Source organism: Nannospalax galili, unplaced genomic scaffold, assembly GCF_000622305.1.
Source record: "Nannospalax galili isolate Female #2095 unplaced genomic scaffold, S.galili_v1.0 scaffold85, whole genome shotgun sequence".
NCBI classification, from domain to species: Eukaryota; Metazoa; Chordata; class Mammalia; order Rodentia; family Spalacidae; genus Nannospalax; species Nannospalax galili.
The window spans coordinates 5,087,949-5,113,898 of NW_008358866.1; the positions used below are offsets into that span (position 1 = coordinate 5,087,949).

The 25,950-nt window shown below is 34.8% G+C and overlaps 1 protein-coding gene across 1 annotated transcript in view; it reads left to right on the forward strand.

The window, feature by feature from the left end:
* Znf804b (zinc finger protein 804B) overlaps nt 1–25,950 on the forward strand; it is a 617,567-nt gene that overhangs the window by 282,698 nt on the left and 308,919 nt on the right. The gene's annotated exons all lie outside the window — the stretch shown is intronic.

Below are 25,950 nucleotides of genomic sequence, written 5' to 3' on the forward strand. Positions count from 1 at the left end.
ACTAACTTTCCGGCCACCAGGAGCTAAGAAGCTTCCCTTAATACATGGGCCCACCATGATGTATCGATTCACTACAGGCTCAATAGCAAGGAACCAACTACCTATGGATCAAAACCTCCAAAGCAGTGAGCTAATACAAACATTTCCTCTTAGAGTGATCTTATGTATTTTTGTTATTGCAACAGAAATTTAACAGTATGTGCTTTAAAACATTAGGTTTGAAATTTAATTTGGTGTAAACTTTGAAATGCAGAGAAAATAAATAATTTTGAAATTTGAAACTAGAATATTTATGATATGACTAATTTTTGTAATCCTCAAAATGACCTGAAGCCTGTAATAGCTTCTTCTCTCTTGGATTTAGCTGTTGTTCCTCCATGGAATCCATACTGAATCTGTGATAGAAAGTGTATATGTGCCTCTTTTACATAGTCCCTGTAGTATTTTGTCTCTTATTCTTGTATACAGAATACACTCCAGGTATACATTCTCTTATGCTTGGCAGAGTAACCACATATAACAAAAATTTAACAAGTTGATTTAATATAGGCGTGGTGTTCCTTCTGATTTTAGATATGGTCTAGAAGCTATAAATATTTTCCTGGCCTTAATGGTATTCTATGTGTATTTGTAAAAATAATACTGCTCCAAACCATGATCTTCATCTGTCAGAAAATTATTATAATGAATTTTCAGATTGCATTGTGAAGGGGATCAGCATGTGATTTCATAGGTAAAATATAGTCATTACAACTGACTTTAGAGGTTCCTTGGTAGGTTTCTAGGCCTGATTGAGTGGTTAAGGTATGCACTGCCTTGGTCATCACTGACTCTCTAGAGAAGATCCGTTAGATGGGTTCGTTCTTCCTTTACCTCAACTGCCCCAACTCCTCCAACTGCCCCTCTGGCAATCTTGTCAACTGTGCTCTCTGTCTAGACTCTCAGATGATTCAGAGATCCATCTTACCATACAAAAATGAGCATTCCAGCTATCTTGGATATTTGCTGTTGAGGGTTTATGTGTGTGGGTATGCGTGTGTGTGTGTAACCATGTATATGACCTTATTCTTATTGCATCACTGATTGGTGTTTATTAAGAGCAATGAGACTAAAAAGAAATATATGAAAGCTAAGAATGAAAGATAACATACAGGCTCCCTTCCCAAAGAACTCACTGTTAATATTACACTTATTTATTCTAGACTATCTTTCTAGGAAATTATTTTCATAGCTCAGATCATATTATATATGCCAATTTATTCACTTAATAGAACAAGTATTTCTGTATGTTATTCGAGTTTGTTCATAAAATCAATTTTGCCTCACTGATTCTGTGTCTTACATAATTTTATCATAAGTCATACTATGTTATGCTTAATTTTATCTGTATTTGAGTTAATGTTTTATGTCTGGATGATTTAATTCTTTCATCTCATGCTAAACTTGTTCTCATTAATTTCTTGTATTTGTCTACCTCCTGCTGAACTCACTGATTCTAGATATTTTTGAAATGTGATATGGCACAAGGGTTTCATGAACAATTTAGTGACACTGTTATAATAAAGTTTTCCATGGATTCACAGTCATTAATTCAGCAGATGATGGCTAGACATTCACTTATTATATCTTTATCATGTTAAAACATACAAATGAAACTGTCATGAAATAATTTCACGGCATTTGCAATCAGTTTGATTGACTGTAGATAGTTATATCTTCAAACTGACAAATTCTGAGAGAAAATTCTGTAAGTGATTTTACCAAAGTGTTCAAAAAATCAAAAATTTTAAATAGTTTAAGATTTCATGTATTTTCAACTTTCCTAGGAAAAGTAATTGTTCCTAAATCCTTGTTTGATTGATGTCAGCAAACACCTGATATAGGATTTTAATATAAATTATGTTCAGCAAGTGCAAAACTATAGTCTAGCTGATTGTTACGTGATGGTCTGAATGCAAGAGTTTGTCTACAAGATGACATGTTAACATAAATTCCAAAACCTTCAAAATTAGGCTTTACTAAAATCTCTTGAAGAGATGGGAAAGAAATTATTTCATCACACTGCACAAAACACACATTTCAGAATCTACCCCTTTTTGTTTCTCTGTGTTCCTACGCATTCCAAACTATTTTCTTTATGCAAGAGAATCGAGTCCCTTACATGAATCAACTTCTCCCTCAACCACTTCAGTTTCTAGGCCTGCTTTGCATCAATTTAACAACATCCTCACTGTATAGACAAGAAAGGAGGCTTTCTCCTTGTAGGTGTGGGCCTATTGTGTAAGCATGGCTGCCCATAGGTACAATGAGATACTTTTATATGTTTTCTGCACTTCTACACACACACACACACACAAACACACACATCTAAACCCTCTAGAGCAAACAGGAAACGTAGATGGAAATGTTTTTGATTTTCTGGCACATATACAGACATGTCTAATTTTGTGATTGATGAGGATAGGAACCATAGAAAGTAGAACATGTATTCAACTTATCAGAAGATCTGCATTCACTGGAAATGGCACAAACCTCATCTTGGACAGATTTGTTGGAGTAGATTGAACAAATTCTTTATTGGTCCTCAAATTACTAGGCAAGATTTTGAAAGTTATCTGCCCTGTGTTCTGAGAAAATAAATAGGCTTTATATATCCATTGTTTCATTTGGTATTTTGGGGGTGTCTTTATAGCTTTGTAAATATCAAGGTAACATTGGAGGCGTTGAAGGAAACATGAGTTAGTCTAAGTACAATGGAATAAGAATCATGCCCTTCAACTAATACTGAGTTCCTATTATTTTCCAACTGTCTTTTTAAAAGCTAGAGCTACTACAACAAACACAGAGATAAAACTTCTTACCTTTAAGAAGCATACATTATACCGGGGAGACAAAACAGTAAATAAACGTCTTGCCAGATGGTGCACTAATTTGAGCAGATGCTGATGAAGAAAATCCAGAAGCTGGCTCACTTTCTCCACAGCCCAAGAGACGTACCATAATACCAGTAACAGTAGATAATCATAGTGCTGCAGAGAAACACAGTCTGGTCCTATGCCTATAAACTCATCTGATCATCACAGCACCCCGAGAAACAAGTACTATTAGAACCACTTATAAGTAGTACTACTTATGTACAGAGAGAGACAAATAACTTCCTGAAACTATTGGCTATATAAAGGGGAGATTTCAGATTTAAATCTTGGATATCAGTCTCTAGAAAATATTTCTGAAAACACCATTTTGAAAAATGACATACTCCAAATAGTTCATCCTTGGGATTATATTGACCATAACAGTAGGGATGGGGGTAGCTGTGTGCTTTCTTCTCCCAACACAGTCATTTCTAAAGTTCTTCTGGTTCATGGGAAAATCTTCATACCAAATGAGAAAATTAAATAAAATACAAAACACTTCTTAAAGTTATATTTAGATTAAAATAAATCTCTGAAATCAAGAATACTTAGGGAGTTACATATAGAATAAACTTTCAAAAACCAGATCTTGAAAATACTAGCCTTGTGTATCCTTGTTTTTTGTTTTTAATCATGGACTCATTTCCTTACTCAAAATAATAAATATTCCTGTATGTGAAATTAAATAAAATGTAAGAATAGATTTGTGTTGACAGAATGTAGAATATCACTGTGGTGGGTGGGTCTGAGTCCTACTTGTCAGCCCTCTCTGTTTTTTTGACAGCATCTGAGGGTTTCCACAACATGCCTACATCTTAGTGTCACACTATTTTCCCACAGAGTATTACAGTTTAAAAATATATATATTCAGAATTTCGCTTTCCAGAGAAAATTTTACATGTTCCAACAGATAGATGTGAGCGACTTTTAGACCTGATGAGGTAGATTCATACCAAATATCCAGCACTCTGAAAATATTTAACCACCTCAGTTTTCCCCTTTGGCCTAGATACTAGGAGAGAGACAATGGGTCAAAGACACCAGTTAAATAATATCTGCATTTTCCAAGTCCTATTTTTTCATACTTTTTCCATTTTTAACGTATATATTGCTCACATACTTTTTCTACCAAAAATTTTCTTATGGATAATTAAGTTAGAGTCATTGCCTAAATGCTTGAGCTTTATTTTGGGCTGTAGATCTTTAGGCTATAGTTTGAAAATTTTCTAACTTCTCTAGATCATTTTTATCTTTATCTCTTTATCATGTTTTTCTCCATATTAGATTATTTTTTCATTCTGATTACAGTTTCTCTAATTTATGTTAAAAAATCTTTATTTTGACTGGTGAGATGGCTCACTATTTAAGAGCCCTTACTGGTCTTGCAGAAGACCCCAGTTTGATTCTCAGCACTCACAAGGTGGCTAACAACTGTCCATAAGTTCAGTTCAGAGAAATATGATGCCCTCTTCTGACCTCTGCAGGCAAAGCATGAAATGTGTGCACTTACATATATGCAGGCAATACACTCATACACATAATATTCAAAATAAAAAATAAAATATTTAAATTTTTTTCTAAGTGATTGAATTCATTTCCTCTAGACAAAAACTTAACATTTGATTTGGTGTTCAATCTGAAACAGTTTGTTCCCCACAATTAAATAAATCTATATTTATAGTCTGACTGTTCTCTGGTCTCATTCTCTAATAACTTATATCTGACTTTCTCTCCTTTAATACTTTTCCCAAAATTTCCACTCATACTGAATATTTTGGAATCTGAAAACCATACTTTTTCTCAAGTATACCTATGTCTTTACTTCTCTGAAAAGCCCTCTTCATCTTCAAGTCTTACATTCATTATAATATTTCTGATGAGATAATCACAGTATATCGTACTTTACCTTAGATGCTTCCAAATCTGGTGAGTTCATCAGTTCCTATAGGTTATTAAGTACATGCTAAACTTTCAACAAGTTAATGAAAAAATTCATAATATTTTCTATGCTTTCTTAAATGTGTCTGTATAGCTTATTTGTAAAATCATGTTTGGTTCTAAAAGCATAAAATATTGACATAGAAGTTTCCATATGATAAACTGAATGTTGAGATTTTCTCTTGGACATTTTAAATTTCATCGGTCTATCCTTTGAATGCTAAAGTTATTAGTGATTACTTAAAATCTTATATTTAATAACATTCAATGTGGTGGAGCACATCTAACCCAGGACTCAGGAAAGGCAGGAGGATTGCAAGTGGGGTAGCATGGGACAATAGCAAGTGCTAGACTAGCCTGGACTTCACAGTGAGACTCTTTCTCAAAAAATCAATCAAAATTATTCCAACAACAGAAAAGGAAATAATATTCTATTTTTTTCAGATAATAGCTAACTCAAATCTACACTTCAGGCACCTCCAGAAAAAGCTTTATATCTTTAACAGTATCCTTTAGGGAGGCCTAATTTAGAGATATTCCTTTGGTAATGGTACTTTACACAGTTGATGTTACAATATTTAATATATGTATATATGTAATTGAAATATGCCATTCATATAAAATAATAAATAGTATTCATGTTCTGTATTCCTCATGCAGAACAAAGTTTCAAGTGAGTCTTTAAAAGCTTCAGATTCTCAAAGTTCTGGTGTGTCACCTGCCAATTTATTGTCAGCCTTTTTCTCTTCAGCACTGATACAGTGAGCAGGAGGAGAATGAATGAAAGATGAAGGGAAGAGATAGCATAGCAGAAATTCTTTTTGAGTTGAGCTGGTGGAAATGGGTGTGTTAGGAGTGAGAGAGTTAGTGGTTAGAAACAAAATCTCCTTTATAAATAAATGAATTATAACTAGTTATAAAGGTTAAATCAAAGTAAGTATAGAGCATATAATAAACGTACAACACACTAGCAAGGTTATAATTTTATAGAGTTATCTCAAGGAAACTTATGAGCTGCAATCTTAACATGATTCATGGAGTTTTTCTGCTTCTCATAGAAACTTGTATGAGACACAAAATTGGTTTTGTGCAAATAAACTATCACATTTCTTCCCTTAGACCATCTTCTTCCTAAATCTTGAGCATATCACTCCAGTTGCACTGAAGGTGGGTTGCATGGTTGAACCCTGGTTTTATCATCCTGGGTCTGTGACCTTCCTCCTTCTTTCTCAGAGAGATCCGTTTACACACTATTTTTACCTCATTTCTTATTTGGAATTTTGTATAACTGAAAGTTCATGTTTGATAATTTTCCTAAAAGTAAGAAATCTCAGAATTGCTCTTTGCTTTCCAGTTTTCACTAGGTGTGTTAGAAAATCACTTACACTGCAAATTATTATAAAAATAATTGAATTATGACTAAAATATAAAATTATTGTAACAGAAATTATCAAAATATTTACTGCCTTGTCTCTACAGTTCTACTATTACTGTATACTTTTCTTGATTCGTGATACCAATAAATACTCATTCAACGCCTTTCCATTAAATCAGAAGTAAAATGCTGAAGTTCATTTGTTCTTCACCCCGTGACAAAAGCCAGTCCTTGAAAACAAATATGATTTTGTCTTTACATCTCCCATGCCTGACCTTTCTCTCCATTCTGGAGAGATGATGACTCAGTGATTAAGAGCTCTTGCTGCTCTTCAGAGGTTCCAAATTTAGATCCCAACACCCACGTCAAGTGGCTCACAACCATCTGTAACTCCAGTTCAAGGATATGCAACACTGTATTGTGGTCTATGCCACCACAGACACACCTATGACATATACTTGCACAAATGGCATACACGTACACACATACACACATTGTTCTAACTAATTATATATATATATATGCATGTATAATGCTGTTATGTTCTGGGATTAGAAAGCTTATCATTATTTATAAAGTTTCTTCAATTAATAGTCAGAAATTCCAAACAACTAAGAGGCAAACATATGAAATATGCCCTTTATAATTTTGGCTCCTTTATTTATACAACTAAATGAGAATAAGAATATGTCTCAAGCCAAGAATAGCATAGTTTAGTAAACATTTGGGATGGTTCAGAGGACAGAGGAAATAAAAATACATGTTAGCTTAATCTTTTAATTTCCATGTCACACACTATTTTTACATATGAAAAAATTCTTTTAAATAGTACAGCTTGACTCTAAAAAAATCAGTGAGGAAGTGCTCAGTGAAGTAAATGCAAATGAGGGACAGATATTTACTGTTGGAGTGGGAGGTTACAGATCTGCCAGGGGAGGGGTGTGATCAGCTTAATATATTCACAGATGACTAAATATAAAAATATATATGCACATAGATTTACCAATGATAATAAAGGAAACTAGAGATCTTTAAGGGAATGTTTGATTCTGTCACATGGTCAGGGAATATAGAAAATGAACCTAGAGCATCTTATGTCAACAATCAAGAGAGTGCTAAAAGGACTGTAATGTTGGGAATTTGACAGCAACACACAAGTCCACTGTGGTGCTTCCCAATGGTCAAAGCTGCAAGAATTTGGGTAACAAAAGATTTAAAGCAGTAGTAGATGATTTTCAAAGTATAAAATAAATATCTCAAGTCTAAAGAGACAAGTCTAGAGAGACAAATGCTGTTATGTTCTTGGATTTCTAGTGTGTATAAACAGTGAATAACATAGAACATAAAATGCTAAAGGTATTTGTTTCATTTCCTTGTGTTCTGTACCCCAGAAGCACATTTTTTTAATAAACAACTCTATCATGGATTGTCCATTGAGGAAACAAATCATGAGAGAATATATAAATCATTTATATAGAATAATCCCAAGTGAATTGAATATTCAGCCCTAAAGAGGGCTGAGTGTAATCAATAATTTCCTCCTTGAGTATGAGGTGTGCATAGTGGTTTTCTTCTAGACTATAGTTTGGAAAATGAGAAAAAGAGCAACTTTGTGATGGAGAACCTTGGAAACAGGTGAGTAAATTTGATACTACAGTAATGAATTGTGTTGATAACATTTGAATTTGTTCAGATATAATGAGAATATCACTCTACATTTGCGTCTTCTTCCCTAAACTCTACAACCCTAGTCTAATAATGAAGTGTAAAAATTAAACAATTCTCAATTGAAAGACATTTTTTATGATCAATAAGGAAATTCTGTGAAAGTTATAGCTTAGAATTAGTCCCTAAGAAGTTGTGGCAACTATAATTAATTAGGATCCTACAACAAAATGTGAATTAAATAAAAGCTAAGGAAAATTACAGAGAGGGTGTACTAAAGTAGGCAGTATTTATGTTACTGTTAATTAAAATCTTACAAATGTGTCACAGAATATTGACAAATGAATATGGAAATTTTCTCTAACTGTAAATTGTGGATGTTTAAAAAGCCTTATATTTGTTTTCCTTATTTTATGCATAGAAATAAAGAACATACTGTATGTTTTTACCTAAAGGATAATCAGTCATCCAAAGTTTAAGTTATAATTTGGGAAGTACATTGTGAGAGTTTCTACTGGGCCTTCCTATCGTCCATTTCTTTTTAAAACACTTTATTCATTATTATTTTATTTTATGTGTATGAATTTATTGCCTGCATCTAGTAAGTGCCCCCGGGTGGTGCTCATAACCACTGAGCCATCTCTACAGCTCCTATTTTCTATTTATAATGTTACTCTCATTCACTGGCTTTTAGTTGCAGTTCTTCCTCATAGCCGATGACATTGGGTGTATTTCCTGAGACACTTCAGTAAACAGAGTTAATGTTGCCTATCTACTTAAGTTGATGTTTATTCAGCTATTAACTTTAGTGTTACTATGCCTACCTGAGCCCACAATGCTGTACTTTTGGATGATAATTCTGGATAGAACGTTCTGATATAATACATTTTATGTTTAGGGACTTAAATTGGATAGTATATAAATTGTTCTCCAGATTTTAGCACAGCCAATTCACCATAAAATCGTTGCATGGACTTTTCCTATTAAATAACTAAAACATTTATAAAATGTAACATCAAAGAAAAGTGAACCAAGGGAACAGTATTATGTAGCAAAAACTATAAATAGCTCTAAGAATTTAAAAAATTGATGTAATATATAAAACACAAAGATCATTGAGACTGAGCTGGGGCTGTAGCCCCATCAACTGCCATTTAAGTTTGAAGATGTTTATATCTGTAGTTTCCTTCCATCTGACTCAATGGATGACCATGGTGAAAGTTGTGCAAGTATTTTGTGTGTGTGTGTGTGTGTGTGTGTGTGTGTTTGTGTGTGTGTATATGGCATGTTGTAACATACTGAATGGATTTATTTCTTTGAAAATTTCTGAACATTTTATTAGTGATTTACATTGTTTATTCACACTTGAAGGCCTAAAATGTGTATAGGAGGTCACTGTCCCAAGCTATTAACAAAATGTTTGTTTCACTCAGCACTACTTTTAGAGACCCCTTAATGATCATCAAATTGAGTATTAAATTAACATTTTTTATGATCCTCACCATTTTGTTAAAAGTGGCCAGTTAATTTTATGATTAATGTTATATCCAATAAGAAATGAGGATGAATTTCATAAGTATAATCAATTCACAAGTATGATTTGCATAGTATCATGTAGTGTTTTAAGCAAAATCATAGCAATGTTCATAGAAAATAAAATTATTTATCAATTAAATTTATTATTTGACAATTTATACATGTATATAATGCATTATGATCACTCTTATCTGTAGTAAATGCCCTTCCTTCCTACAAGTCACTTTACCATATTCATGTCTTTTTGTTTTGTTTTGTGTCCCACTAAGTTTAACTATAAGAGTCCATGTGACCATGAATGAAGAATCATCCACTGGAGCCTGGTACATTCCCGAGGTGATATGCAACTGAGAGTAATGACTATCCCTCTCTCAGTAGCTATCAATAGCCAATATTTCCCCAGTAGAGTCACATGAACCTTTCCCTGATACATAATGAACTATGTAAAGGCCAGTGTTGTGCATATCCAGTACAGCTGTTCTGAGTTCATGATTGCTATGACTGTGTCATTTCCAGGAAGTGGCTTTTCCCAGCTTTCATCCTAATCTTGCATTCTTCCCCCAATTTCTATGATTTTCTCTAATTCTTTTTAAATTTTATTTATTTATATATTTTTATTTCATGTGTGCAAGTTTTTATTTGCATGTGTACCATGTGCATGCAATGTCTGTGGAGGCCAGAAGGTGTTGGATCCCCTGGAACTGGAGTGTAGAGTATTTATTAGCCATGCAGATGCTGGGAACTGAACCTTGGTTCTTCTGAAAGAGCAGCCATGTGCTTTTAACCAGTGAGCCATTCCTATAACCCTTAATTCTTAGAGTGGATGTTAAAAATACTGTGTTTAAAAAAGAGTACGCATTCAGTAGTCACTTTTTCTTAGCACCTTGAGGAGCCTTGAGCTTCTGCATTCACTGCTGTTAACTAAAAAGAGAAGATTCAATGACCAATTATTGAACAGCGTTTGTCTAAGAGTATAAATATAAATATCTACTAGGGAATTTGATGTGATATTAACTTAGTAAAACATTAGTAAGTTCCCTTCTAGGGCTTGTTACCTGAAGGCATGGATATTTTACTTGATTTACAGTAACAGGCATGAATTCCCTACTGTGGAACAATCCATGTAATCCTGTGAAGTGGATCTCAAGTCCAATCAGAGAATGTGTGGCTATACCCATAACAGTCACGCCACTATTATATCACTGGGCACAACTTGCCAGCGGAGGGGTATTGTAACATGCAAACTTCACAGCCAGGGAAAAGCACTGAGGAGTGCTTCCTGTGAAGTTCCATTTTGATATCAACATGTCCTGCAACCAATGTATTTGTAGTCTTCGTAACAGGGGTTTACCATCTAGTTTATGTGGATACACAAGAGCAATGGTAATATCCTTTGTTGTTTTGAGGACCTTTGGGGCCTTCTTGATCACTAACTCAAAGGGAGGTATCCCACACCTGGCCACCTGGATTTTTGCTTTATCATCCGTGGCTTCTGGGTTTGGCATTATCCACCTGCATAGAGAACCTCTTTTCAAATTATTTTTTCAAATATTTTATTAGCTTATAGAATAGTAAATTTCCATTTGTCTTCTTTTTACATTCTTAGTTTTTATACTCCAACTACCACTTTCCTTCCCTTATCGTCACAACTTCTTCCCCATTAAATTTTACCACCCCAGTGCCTCCCCATATTCATTTTGCATGAGTTCTAGTATTTGCCCCCTTTCAGGTTTTTTACATTACCTAGTATGGTCCCTTTATAATTTCCTGGTCTCTACATGTTGCATGTTTAAATACATACATACACACACACACATATATATGAAGCTATGATTCACATATGAGAGAGAACATGTGGCATTTAACTTCCTGAGAATGAGTTATCTCACTCAGTATAATGTTTCCAGAGTATCCACTTTCCTGAAATTTAATATTTATTTAGAAAATGAATAGAATGCTACTGTTTATTGTAGTACAGTGTTATTATACATTCATCAGGTGAAACATCCAGGCTGATTCTATATCCTAGCTATTGTGAAGAGGGCATCAATGAAAACGGATATGCAGAAATTTCTGCTGCACGGTATAGCATCCTTTGACTATATGCACCGGAGTGGTATTCCTAGGTTATAGGGAAGTTCTATTTTTTTGCTTTTTGAAGAACTTCCATACTTATTTCCACAGTAACTGTACCAGTTTACATTATCAGTGTTAATATCAGTGTAATTCTTTCTCTTTTCCAAAATCCTCTCCAGTATCTGTTTTTTTGTCTTCTTAATGATAGGCATTCTGATTAGACTGAGATGTAATCTCAATGCAGTTTTTATTTGCACTTCCCTGGTAGCCAGAGATGTTGAACATATTTTAACATACTTATTAGATATTTGTGTTTCTTCTTTCGAGAAGTCTCTGTTCACTTTCAAAGCCTGGCTTTTTTTAATTAAAGTGTTAATTTTCTTGATATTAGGTCTTTGAATTCTTTGTATATTCACCTCTTCAGTCCCAAGTGGCAAATTTTCTATGCCAAGACATATCCCCTTTTATCTCAACTCCCTAGGTCTGATCCATCTTTCAGAACTCAGTTTAAATGCATTTTGTCATTAACTTGATACTAATTATTCCCAATACTTATGATCTTTTTTCTTTAGAATGCTAGTAACTCTCTTTTCTTTTTCTTTTTCCTTAGATGACATTGCCCTTGTATATGTCATAGTACTTTTAAGGCCTTAAAAGAACCAGCTATTCCCCAACTGTCCACAGTTTCCCTTGCCACAGATCGCTATCCCCCCAATACACTCTCAAACCACCACTTTATGTATCTGATTTGCTTTTGTTCTCCTGCTTGCTCTTTCATTTTCTTTAGAACTACATTCTTCTCTGGTGCTTCCACTTTAAGCATCTGCAATTCCTTCTGCTCCCAAGCCTCATAATCCTAACTAGAACTCTGGCAAGTGTCTGTTGACAAACCTCATCACTGGGGAAAGACCTTCAATTCAGAACATTTTTCAATAAAGTGTGGATGCCAGTCCCACAAGCACTCAAATGGGAAGAAAATTGTTAGATGGAAGTTGTGTGTAAAAAAGGATTGTGTGAGTGGAGAGCATAGCAAAGTATGAAATAATCTTCAAAAATAGGAACTATTATTTAGATTTGCTTGGTTGTAATGAAGTACCTTCTGAAGCCAGCAGTAGTGGAACACACCTGTAATCTTAGCATTTCTGGAGGGTGAGGCAGAAAGATTTCTAGTTTGATCCCAGCTTGGCTACATAGTGGCACCCTGTGTCATAAAGAAAACAGAAACAAAAACAAAAATCCTTTCAGATTAGTTGCAGGGTATGGGTCCTAGTTCTAGCTTAAATATAACAAACCAGAATCCTTGGGGAAAGTGCCAGAAATCTGATTTAGACGCTTCCTTGTAGTCCTTAGGATATAAAATACCCAGATAAACCGATGGCAATGTCATAAAGAGGTAAAATGCCAAGATGACCGGGGGTGGAGTGGAGTGGAAGTTGGGACAGGATAGTGTCTTTCCTGATCCTTCAATGTGGGATAATTGGGCTAAAAGCAGAGCACAGACAAAGCCCTAATGCACAGAGTGCTTTGGCCTCCTTAATGAGGTGCATTAGCTTTGCTTGCTGAAAATATTTCTCAGTAGAGCAAGGTAATAAGGCTTTCTTCACTCTAAGATTGCCAAGTTTTTTAAAAAATGTTTCATCATTAAGTAAAAATGTGGAAATCCAAGTTATTTTCTTCTGAAGTAATCACTTCCTATTAGTATTTACCCATAAATGTACTTTATTAACTCTTTTGCTTTTAGTTTCATCAACATGGCACAGGGAACTTGAAAACATTATTGGAGTGATATGATACAGAGAAGTCACAAGATTTTGATCAGGTTTATGAAAAGCTAAAATATGCTTTAGATATGGGAAAGTTGCTTACAGGGCATCAACCTACATGGTTCCTTACTGAAAAATATAGAACGCATTTTAAATAAAAGTTCTTATGTAAGATACTTACTTGATAATATTAGTATTATAATGTTCATAAACTAGACTCTAACTATGGACAAAGGTGAATTTATGCTTAAAAAGCGCTTTTCATACACTTTTTTTCACAGTCTCTACTGCATTGAATATCATTTCCTCCAATGAGGAATTCATTAATTCAGTACACACCGTAAGTGGAATCGGTATTTTTGTTGCTTTATGCGTGTTCTGGGTTTATTTTTTAATAAAATTTGTATTTGTAATTAAAAATAGCATTTTTATAGTGAGCAGAGGATGGATGAATCAGCACAGCAAAATGATTTTCATTTCATAAGAAAAACTTGCTTAATTTTTAGCATTTGTTTCAAAAATTATATGAGATAAACACAAAAGAAGTTTGTTACCAAATAAAACACTTTCCAGATATTTTCAGACATATTAATATTATACTTAGCCTACTCTTTGAACATTTATTAAAAACCTGATTCTTTGCTTTATGTCCCAGTGATGTATAACAGTATCTTTTTATTGCATAAATGAGAAATCCCTTGATTGTTCAGTATTCTCATAATTTCCTTGACTATGGATGAGAAATACATTATTTACTAAGGAAGAATAAAATGTTCTAAGAGAGTATATGCAAGACATTGACTATTTAACACATTCCAGATATCCAGGAGGGGACTCATAAGGGCATCAGGAACTGCAAAATATCCTTTCACATATTCTGCTTTAAGTCAAGATATTTTCTTCTTCAGTTGTAAAGGTGTATGAATTTTATAGGTGAGAGTAAAGTTGCCTGAACTCAAAATAATCTTTCTTTAGAAATATTTATATCCTTAAATACATGTATGTTTCTAACATGAGGACACTTCCTTTGTAGACATTCATTTTACTAATATTCAATACAATAATTTATAAATATGCTAGACTTGTATTCAATATTCAGTAATGGCAAACCATAATGAAGTGGGTTGTAGAAGGGAATATGAAAGCCATTTGAGTATTTCAATAGGGTAGGTTTATGTGTTCTAATTGTTTTAAGATTTTTAAAGATTTAAATGACAGACTATGGCTTAAAGTTTTATGTCATGATGATTATTTTGTACAGGTTGCAACTTCTACTGTTAGCTCAATATTTGCAAGGAATTGCAAAGCAGAAATTTGTAGTTCCTTACACTTGGAGCAATTGGAGGAACACTGTACAAATTATGTTTGCCTTAGTCCTCAGAATATTCAGTGAATTATTCTCTTGAATCTGTTTACTGCTAATAAGGAGGGAGAAATAAATAAGCACCATAGTAGCAAATCTCACATATCCTAGTTACACTCAAGCTAGGAATGAAGGGCACCAATGACCAACTTCTCTGTTACTCAAATCTTATGTAGGAGAATGAACATCCTTACCATTTTCTATCTGCAAGGACGGATTATTTCCCACTCATATATAAATAGAAAGAACAAAACTTCCATGTGAAGAATCAACTAAACTGTAACTTAGATGATCAGAATTCTAGTTCAGCCCACTCTGATCTTGAGCAAATCACCTCTCTGGGACCCTAGCTTCTCAAGCTACTTTATATAACAGTGCAATTCAAATGTGACTTCAGATTATACATCTACTCTTAAGAGTTTTATTTGTCAGCTAATTCCAGAACGAATTATTAGGACCGTAAAACCATGAAACATCAGGAGGTCCTTGCTAGCCTCACAAAAAGAAGTGTTAGTTTGGAAATAAGTTGTTGCTTTCACAGACAAAGAGAACACAATTTTTGTGTAAAAGTACACATTGTTGTAGATAATCAGTCGGCTCTGTCACCAACCACAATAGACAGCGCTGAGTCCAAAGAAGAGTTGAGAATATGCATATGCTAATTTTTTGTTGGTTGTCCTCAAAGGCAAGGGAGCAGCAGCAAATATTATGTAATGGGAATACATTGAACTAAAATGGCTCAGCAAGGGAAAGGAAACAATCCACAGAAGACAACTTATGGAACAGTAAAAAAAATTTGCAAACAATGCATCCATGAAAAGGTTAAAATCTAAGTCAAAGAACCTCAAAAGTAAGAAAAAAATAACAGAACTGGAACAAAAAACTTGAATTCCTTTAAAAATTGTCCTGGGCTTTTCCCTAGGTATGTAAAATATAAATAATATAAACATAAACAAATAAATGAAGACATATCAGGTTTCAGGTAAGCAAAAAAATGCTCAGTATCTCTAGTCATCAGAAATGCAAATCAGAACAACTCTAAATACCAACTCACAACTGTTTGAGAAGCAAATATCAAAAGATAAAAGATAACCAATGTTCATGAGAATGTAGGGACAAGTCTTGCACACTTGTTACTCTTCTTTTGCTGTGATAAAACATAATGACCAAAGCAATTTATAGAAGGAAGGGTTTATTTGGACTTATGGGATTCTGTAGGGATAAGAGTTGCAGAGGGACAGGTAGGAGCAGAAAGATCAGAGCTCACATCTTCAAGCACTAGAAGTTAGCAGAGGGCACAAACTGGAAGTGTGGCATGGTTATGAACTCTAAAAACCAGCCCTAGGTGACATGCTTCCTCCTGCAAGGCCATACCTCCTAAAGGTTCCACAACCCTACCCAAACAGCACCATCCACTGAACAAGCGTTCACATAAATGAACCTATGGGGAAGGTTTCTCATTCAAACCATCACAACACTGTTGGTAGAAATTTAAAGTAGTATAGTCATTATGGAAAACAGAACGATGGTTCCTCAAAGATTAAAAAATTAGCTATCAAATGGTTCAGGAATCTCATTACTGGGGACATTGCCAAAGGAAAGAAAAATCAATATATTGAAGAGAGATCTGCATTCCCATGTTTATATCGATGCTATTCATAATAACTAAGATAGATAATCAATGTAAGTGTCCATCAGTGAAAAAATGGGTAAAGTCTGTGCGTGCGTGCATGCGTGTGTACATACAGTGGAATACTGTTCAGCCACAGAAAGAAGGGTATTCTGTCATTTTCAATAATAGGGGTGAAGCTTTTGAGGACATTTAGTTAATTGAAATAAGTGAGGCTTATGCAAGATTTTTTTCACATGTGAAACATGGAACAGTTGAACTTATAGAAGTAGAACGTATCATGCTGCTTACCAGGACTTGAAAGCTTGTGGTTCTGGGTTGGGGAGATGGTGGTGAAAGGATACACAATTTTAGCTAGATAGGAGGAATAAAATTATGAGTTCTATGATACAGATGTTAGCTGTTGTGATATTCTTGAATAATGCTAAGAAAGTAAATTTAAAGTCTTCTAACCACAAAATGGTTAAGTCTATGAGGTTACTCCACATATTAACTAGCAAAGCTAGTCATCCCACAATGACACTGCACAAAATATAGATTTTTATATGTTACATAGAATTTTACTTATTAGCTCAAAAATTTAAAAAATCAAATTAAAAAGTCAAATGATAACTAATCAGCTGGTCTTGGTGGCACATGCCTTTAATTATAGCACTCAGAAGGCATAGGTAGGTGGATCCCTATGATTTCAAGATCATGCTGGTCTACATAGCAAGTTTCAGGACAGCTGGAGCTACAGGGAGACCCTGTCTCAAAAAGAGAAAAAATAATCAAATGACAACTAAATGTCAAAATAATGAGACAAAAGACAAAGGACAAAACAACCACCTATTTTTAAAGCAATTTTTGTACTTTTATAAAATTGTATATATAAAACTTATGGGGACTAGAGAAATGACTCAGTGGTTAAGAGCACCTGAGTTTGATTTCCAGCCCATATCCTTTAACTCCAGCTCTAGGGATTCCAATGTTTCTGTTCTACATGGGAGACAGCACTCATGTGCTCATACATACCCTGACAAATATACATACATAACTGAAAATAGTAAAATAAATAATTTTAAACCATGTGTAGAATATTAACTCCTATTTCAACAATAAGTTCAAACCCACTATAAAACCAAGAAATACAGATAGAATCATATATTTAAGTGACTTGTTTTTCTTTAATTTTTTATTGACTTTTTAAAATTTCATACCACATTTCCTACTCATGTTCAGGCCTTCCTCCTCCATCCATACTCCCCCATCCCCCTACTTAATCCTACACACTATTCAATATGTGCTGAGTCTTACTCATTCCCATGTTTGTACCCAAATGTCCTTCAATATAATGTGTCCACTGGAGTCTAGTCACACAGTCAGTGGTCATATGTAAGTCATACTCTCCCTCTCCCAGCAGTAGTCTCAAATAGTTCTCAATTAGTGCTGGGCTGCCACCTATTTCTCACCTTCTCTTTGGGCCCTTGTTTAATTGAGCTGACATGAGTTCGGTGCTCAACACCACCTCTGCCACAGGCTCTAATGAGCAAGCCTCCAGTGGCCGGGGAGCCTCCACATCCCTGTGTTCACGAACCAGCCCTGGCTCTTACAATCTTTCCACCTCCTCTTCTGAAATGATCCCTGATCTGTGGGTGGGTGAAGTTCCATATAGGAGTCCCATTCTAGTCTCTTATTCTCCAAAAGTTGGCCAGTTGTAGCCTTTTGTGTGTATCGTACTCTGATATACAAGGAAGCCTCAGTGATGAGAGTTGAGGGGTGTATTAGCCCTTTCCATACACATTATTCTTCTATGTTCCATGAGACTTAGTTGTAGAGATTCGACTGCATGTGTATCACCTAGTACTGGGCATCTCCTAGACGTATGTTCTCTATGCCTGACCAGATGTGCAACTCTGCAGTAGCCTCCATCTATTGCAAAAAGAAGCTTCTTTGATGAGTGCTGTACAGCATGCTTGTCACTCGAAGGGAAGTCTCTTCTGTCGGCCACTGTGTTCCCTGCCAAGCAGCTCCCAGGTATACATATGCATTAATCTGCAGACACTCTATGTGCATTTCTCATAGTGTATCTAGGTCATCACATTTCCCTCTAGGTTTCCTAGCCCCCTGAGATTCACTTATCTCCACTCTTTTTCTCCCATCTGGCTTCCCTCCTCCCTCCCTCCCTAGTCACAGTGCCCCCATTATTTCCATCCTCTCCTAATACCTCCCAACTCCCACCATATTTCCTTTCTTGACTTCCTTCCCTCCCCCACACTCTGGTCCCTTATATATATCTCTCTCCTCTCCTCCCTGGTGATTTTCTCTTAAGTAATTTTTAATTAACACATGAAAGACACAAAAGTTTACATGTAAAGTCCTGACTTTGGGAGTGGGGTTGAAAAAAATAAGTTCTAGTTCGTGAGTATAGCACCTACACATTTAGCTAAACTAGAATATAATCAAATATTTATGATATTATGAGCAATGGTTGACAAATTTCAGAAATCCATATAAACGTCTTGTATTTTATAACATATATTCTTCTACAACAATGTTTTTGCATTTCTCTTACTTCCTTTAATATTGAACATTTACTGTGTTTAGGTACCATTTAGACACTTTACACAGTTTATGTATGATTGTGACTTGTTAGAAATATTGTGATATTTGTCTCCAAGTACTTGGTTCTTAGCCTCTAACTGATTCTGTCTTTTAAAGACTCAAAAGCCCTAGTATGATATTCTGATCAGCAGTAGTCTTCTCATCTCTGGTTAAAAGATGCCTTTAGGCTATCTCTGAGAACAATAAATCATTCAATGAGAAAAAAAGGAAGTGAACCAAATATGTGACTCAGGTAGTATTATAGAGGCAGAGGTGAATGAATCCACAACTGTAAAAAATCATCTCTTCAAACTACTTTCCACATAGGCACAGCTTGAGCCTATGCTGACACAAAAGCCAATTTATGAATGTGAATTTAGTATAATTCTGAAGGAGACAGTGACTTGAGACACTGTTTTTGTTACCAATTACATTTTTTTCCACACTCTTAAGGTGTGATTTTTGTTTTATGAAACAACCTAGCTGTAGAATAGATGCATGTACAATGCTGTACAATGCATGTACTTGTAGATGCGTTTCAATTTCATTTGCAGTATTCTAGATTGCTCTCTGTTGCTGCGATAAACACCATCACCAAAAAAAAAAAAACTTGGGGAGGAAAGAGTTTGTTAGGCTTATGGGTTATAATCCATCATCAAGGGAAGCCAGGTCAGGAGCTCAATGGAGGAACCTGGAGGCAGGAATTGTTACAGAAACCACAGAGGAAACATGCCCCCAGATTCACATTTAGCTACAATGCCAGACCCACCAACCTAGGGATGACACTACCCAAAGTGAACTGTGCTCTACTACATTAATTAAGTCAAGAATATTCCCCATAGACATGGCCACAAGCCAATCTGACAGAAAAAAAAATTCCTCAGTTGAGGTTCTCTCTTGCCAGGTGTGTCAAATTACAACCAAGACTAACCATTACACGCAGTAAATACTGATATCCCAGACTGTACTAACACATTTGTGAATGTGTAATTTTTCAGTGATCTACCAGCATCTTTAGGGTGCAGTGATGTGTAACAGTACTCAAATATGAAAGAGTGTTGGTGGAATATGGGAACATGACATTGAAAATTTAGGCTAGACCTTTGGCTTTAGAAAGCCAAAATAATAGTTGCACTCGCTTTCTCTAAACACCATGCAAATAGTTGGAAAGAAAGCATTTTTTTTTCTTAGATTCAAAATGCGTAGTGGGACAGTTTGTGCTCTGGAGCTTCCCCAAACTGTAAGAGCCTAGGTATATCTGTAGAGAACTGCTATTGGAAAAGTTTCAAGTGTTTCCTAGAAACTGAAGCTGAGTAATAAGTATAGAGAATTACTTTCAGTTGTACTTCTTTGAGGTAGCAGAATTAGTCAGAAACAACTCTTTCCATTTATTGATGAAGAAAATAAAGCACTGAGAAGTTATGTGGTTTCCTGGAAATCAAATAGTGCAAGAATCAAAATGCAATCTAAAGTTCACATTAAAAGCCAAAAATGCTCGTATGAGTGCTTCTCGCCACCTCTTAAAATAGACTGCTCCTCATCCATAGATGTAGTTTAGTTCAACTTATAAATAATGCTCTCTTTTCATAGGCATCATATCAAGAGATTGGCTGAAAATCCATACCTCTACTCTACCAATACATTTATGTCAATCATGTTTAAATACGGGCTAGAGGCCACCCTGATTATTTTTCCGTTTCAATCTCAGGAAGATCAATTTTATATGCCCACTTAGAAAAGGGAGTTTCATACATAATAATGTTCAATGTAACAAACACTTAATAATATAAAGATTTAAAAAATATAATGAAAAAATATAATACTGAATAGCCAAATAAAACAAAGTATTAAAATACTTTCATGATAGAAAAGAACTTGTGGATTTCACATAGTTAATATGTAGCTAAGGTTTTTTAAAATGTTCTGCATTAGGAAAAGTAAAGCAAAATTTGTCCATCATAATTTAAACTGTGAATAAGACTAACCTGTTTCTGAAAAGTTTAATATTTTTCTTTCTCTTCTGAATTTGTCTACATATTTTCAGAACAATACTTTTTAAACTTTGTGTTTCCACAAATAATTCAGTTATTATTTATAAGAAACATGATCATAAAAGTAAGGGAATGTATGCAGAACTGTTAAATTATTCATACAAGGAATGCAAGTTTATATGATGAACCTGTTGGTGTTGATTTAACTAGTTTCTGAATATTTTGTGTTTTGCTAAAAGACTGTATTGTATTATGTTAGACTATAACTGTGTTATTAATAGAAATGAATTGTATAATCACAACATAGTGATGATATACAGGTAACCATGGCTACCATTGCTGTTCCATCAATTTTTGCTTCTTTATGTTCTGGGGAATATTTTTAGTATTTAGATTATTTTCTCCTAAAAATCAGAACCTAAATTATTTGGCATTGTTAGTTAAAAATCTTGCATAATACTATAGGCTTTTCCTCCTTAGATACTTACATACATTATACCAAATATGAAGCTAGGGCTAAGAATTTTTACTTTAAAAAAATGGATCAGCATCTTTTTCATTTGCTAGGCTATAATAATTGTATTTCTAGAATATATTCTAGTATTTCTGATTATATGTCTGTAATCATTTGTTCCTTGCTAAATATACTTTTTCTTGTTTTCATTTGTATATGGGACATATGCAAGCATGCATATATGCTCCCATGTATGTTGGTGCACCCGTGTGAGTGTGCAGATGTGTGCATCTGTATATGTAGGTCCAAGATTGATGTTGAGAACATTCCTCCGTTGCTCCTCCACCTTATTTAGGGTAAGGTCTCTTAGTAAAACCCAGAGTTTACAGGTAAGACTAACAAACCTGTTATAGGCAACCCCTACCTCTGTCTTCCAAGATTGGAATTACAGCCTGCCTGCCATGTTGCTCACCCAGTATTTATGGATCCTTGAAATCTGAATTCCAGTCCCCTTGTTTTCCAGCTAAGAACTTTACTGATGATCTGTCTTCCTGGCCCTCCTTGATGTATTTTATTTCAGGATTCTGAAAACCTCTTCTATTCTATTCACATGAATTCTCTTATTATCATTCAGACCTTTACCACTCAAGCCTGCATTATTAAAACACCCTTCTGACTGGTCTTTATGCTTTTCTTAATGTTATCTTTGACTTCATCTCTTCTTACTACCTCATTAGCTAGATGTCACTCTGAGGTAGTATTCTTTCCATCACAAAAGCTATTCTGAATATGAGCATCTCTTGTCAGAAAATACAAAGTTCAAAGTGAATATAAAGTTGATTATTTGTTAAGCATGGAGCATTATTTGCTTCACAGGGAATGAAACTCTGTGTGGCAGTGTTGAGGAGCTTTCTAATATACCACAGTGTGTTTTTCCTTTAATATTTATGAAGTCTGCTTTCAGCAAATTATAAAGTCAAGATCAAAGCTGAGCCTATATCTAAAATAATTATGAATATGTACATTTAAGTACAATTAAGTTACTGCTTCTTAATTTGATGATACAATTTGTTGTGATTTTCAGGTAACATTAAGAAATACTCAAGGTAATAAGCCTTTCATCATACTGGGATTTCTATTGAGATAAACTCATGTAGTGGTTGGTGGTATAAAGCACTCCACTCTTCACATAAAAACTCTCAGAAATTCTAGATCGACTGGTTCTTTCTGACAGCAGCGCTTCAGAGTGCAATATTCAAAGTCACATCAAAAGTATGAAGTCTAAGAATCAAAAGTTATATCAAACAGTTCAAGGCTTTCGTTGTAGGTTTTTAGTAAAAGATTGAAGTGTTTTGTGCACAGACACCAATAATGAAATCCTTCTCACTACCATTAGTGCACTGAAGACCTTCAATTCTCCTGACAAACTTGTCCCTTCACCAGTAATATTATAGTCCTCTCTTTTATTTTTACCCTAAATTGTTTATATTGTGTAACAAAACTAGAAGGTATCTACATTGCATAATTATCCTCTTTTAGTTTAGGGAAAGAAGGAGGACATGGGACTGGATATTTTCTTCAGAGCGATGGGGAATAGTTTTAAATTACCTCTTCTTGGTATTTTTAGGGAAAAATGTAGCAGTGTGTTTTTCTGTTTCCTTTCCTTCTCTCTTTCTTTCTTACTTTCTTTCTCTCATTTTTAGACCTACCTTTGAACTCACTAACTAGCTGAAGATGTCCTCCTGCTTCTACCTCCCCAGTGCTGGAAATTCAGTTGTGCCACCCCATTAAATCAGTAAAAATTTTTAAAATTAAAATTTTGAAAAAAGAGACAGTTTTATAAGAACATACAAAATGTGTCACAGTTTTCCAGACAGTGCTGGGATTTGATGTCAAAACCTTTGGATTTCAAACTGCCTTGAAGTAAGAACATTTTGATAGGGATAAAAAAAGAAATGACTTCCACTTTCCTTAATCTCCCAGATTAGGCGTCCAGAAAGCTTTCACTTCATTTTTTTTCTTTACTAGAGTTTTTATTTTAATCTAGCAGACTAATGTTCACCATCTGCTTAACTGCTTGTATTTTAGATGTAACAGTGATGTCATGCCTTTTGTCATGCATGGTGTGCTATAGCAGTCCAACCATAAAAAAAACCCACATTTGCTTTGTTCACATGTGTGATGGGGCAGAGGTGTGCTACAAGCCAGTTTTAAAACATCTAATGCATAGTGAGCCATGGAAAGTTTTGTTTCATTCTTATCTTATATTAGTTAATTTTGGAAAATATAAAACAAAATTAACGTAATCAGTTATTATGTTAGCTTTTCATTATTAATATTTGAAAATGTAGTGTGTGTGTGTGTTATGTGTTTGTGGGAGTACACATTTCAAGACACATGTGGAGATCAAAGGACAATTTTGTGGCATTGGTTCTCACTTTCCATCTTTACATGGGTTCCAGGGATCAAAATCAGGTTGTCAGGCTTGAACAGCAAATACCTTTATCAGTTGAGCTATCTCACTGCCCCTTAAATAATAATGAAAGAGCTGGATAGATTTACAACCTACATTCATAGCATAATCTTGAACAGATGTTTTCTATATTGATTCTTACCCCACCTGAGTTAAAAGAGGTAACGGTTTACATATGAAGTTGTCTGAAAACAAGAGCAGAAGAGACCACGGAGGCAGGATTTTGGAAGGACTTCTCCAAGCTACTCAAGACATTTGAGTGCCTCTGCTAATGTTGATCCTGATCGCTTCTGACTGACCACCTGTATTACTTTCTTAGGGTACTAATAATGCCACCTCAGACTACATGTACCCCTTCTTCATGGGTATTCCAGCTGTGTAGCGTGGCAGGTCGGGAAGCAATTAGTCTTCACCATCTAGCAAAATGCCTCTAGACTGAGCAGAACCTTCAATAATACATGTGTCTCGTTTGTCTGTCCTAGTTCCTTTCCATGCTGTGGTTCTAATTCTTTTTTTATATTTTTTATATATTATTATTTTTATTTTGTGTGTATGAGTGTATTGCCTGCATGTATGTGAGTGCACCCGTGTCTGCAATGTCACTGAGGTCAGAAGCGGTTTTCAGATTCCCCTGGAACTGGAGTTAAGGTCGGATCTTAGGCACCACGTGGGTGCTGGGAATCGAAGCCGGGTCCTATGCAAGAGCAGTCAGTGCTCCTAACCGCTGATCCATCTCTCCAGCCCATGTTCTCATTCTTAACCTAACCTCTGCAGGGGGAGGGAGTTTGAAGTTGGAAGTTACCAGGAATGGCCGGAGGATGATTTTTAAAAACTAGACTTTTTTACAGTCTAGAGATGGCATCTGTTTACTTACTACTTGTGCTTAATGAGTTTCCATCTATTTCACTTTACAAAATATATTTGATATTTTTCATGGTGTCTCATCACTGACCTAATTCATGTTTATATTTAGTAAATCTCACAGAGTTGAAATGGAAATAATGTTTGGTTTTCCAGATTCAGGAGACCCTGAAAAGGAAGCCAGCCTTTTAACATGCCATCGAAAGCTATCCCAGATAATACATGCTTGCTTATATGTGCACATACATATATTTGTGCATTTATGCACATATGTAATCTCTGTGCAATTTGAAAAAAATTAAAACATTTATAAAAGCAGTTATATAGAAGTGAATATTGTGTACTGCTTTATGGTGAAAGACTGAAAAGCCATACAGAAGTCAAAGCATGATTTTCATGAAAATGCAAAATGGGTATTTGTCAATATCTACCCTTCTAGACCAATGCACACTTAGAAATTCTGACCTGAATGTGCTGGTTTTAAGGGGTAGTTCTTTTATGAAAGTGATTATTCCATAAGGATAGGAGCTTCTTGAATGGGATTAGTGACTTTATGAAAGATACTTCAGAAATTTGATTCATCCCTTCCCTCCTGTGAAATCATAGTGAAAGGTTACCAATTTATGAGTCAGAGAATGGAATCTGCCCAAACATCAAATCTGCTAGCCCTTTGATCTTCAACTACAACTTCCAGAAACATAAAAAATGTTTATATTATTTCAAAATCATAATATTTTATTAGTTTATGGTATTTTGTTACATCAACCCAAATGGACAATATTTACATGTCTTTCTAATATCATGGGAAAGTAGACTTTTCTTTAATTCCCTATAATAATTTTTTCAGAACCTCATTTCCCAAATTTGTCCCAAGCTCGAGGTCCATTACTAAATTCTTACATTAGAACTGTGCTTATTATTTATTATATCCTTTCAGTATGTTCACACGTTACTCATAATTTTATCTAAAAGCCATATATTTACTGTATGTAGTAATGGTTTCCTAATGACATTTTCATATTTTAGTCATGCTCATGCTCCCAGTCTTCCTTTCTCTCCTTCCCTCTGCCATTATTCTTATTAATTCTCCTAGCTTCATTTCTTCATTCATGCCCTATATACAGATATGATTTTATGCACATGAGCTATTTGTCTTTCTGAGTCTGACTTATTTTGTTCAATATAATGCTTTTCAGTTACATCCATTTTCCTTGGTTGCCTGGTGCAACTAATGAATAATATGAAGCAATATTAGGAGTAACATTGCAGAGCTATGCAATTTTCAAAATATGTTAATATTTATTTTCTAATTTAATCTCATGTCTGA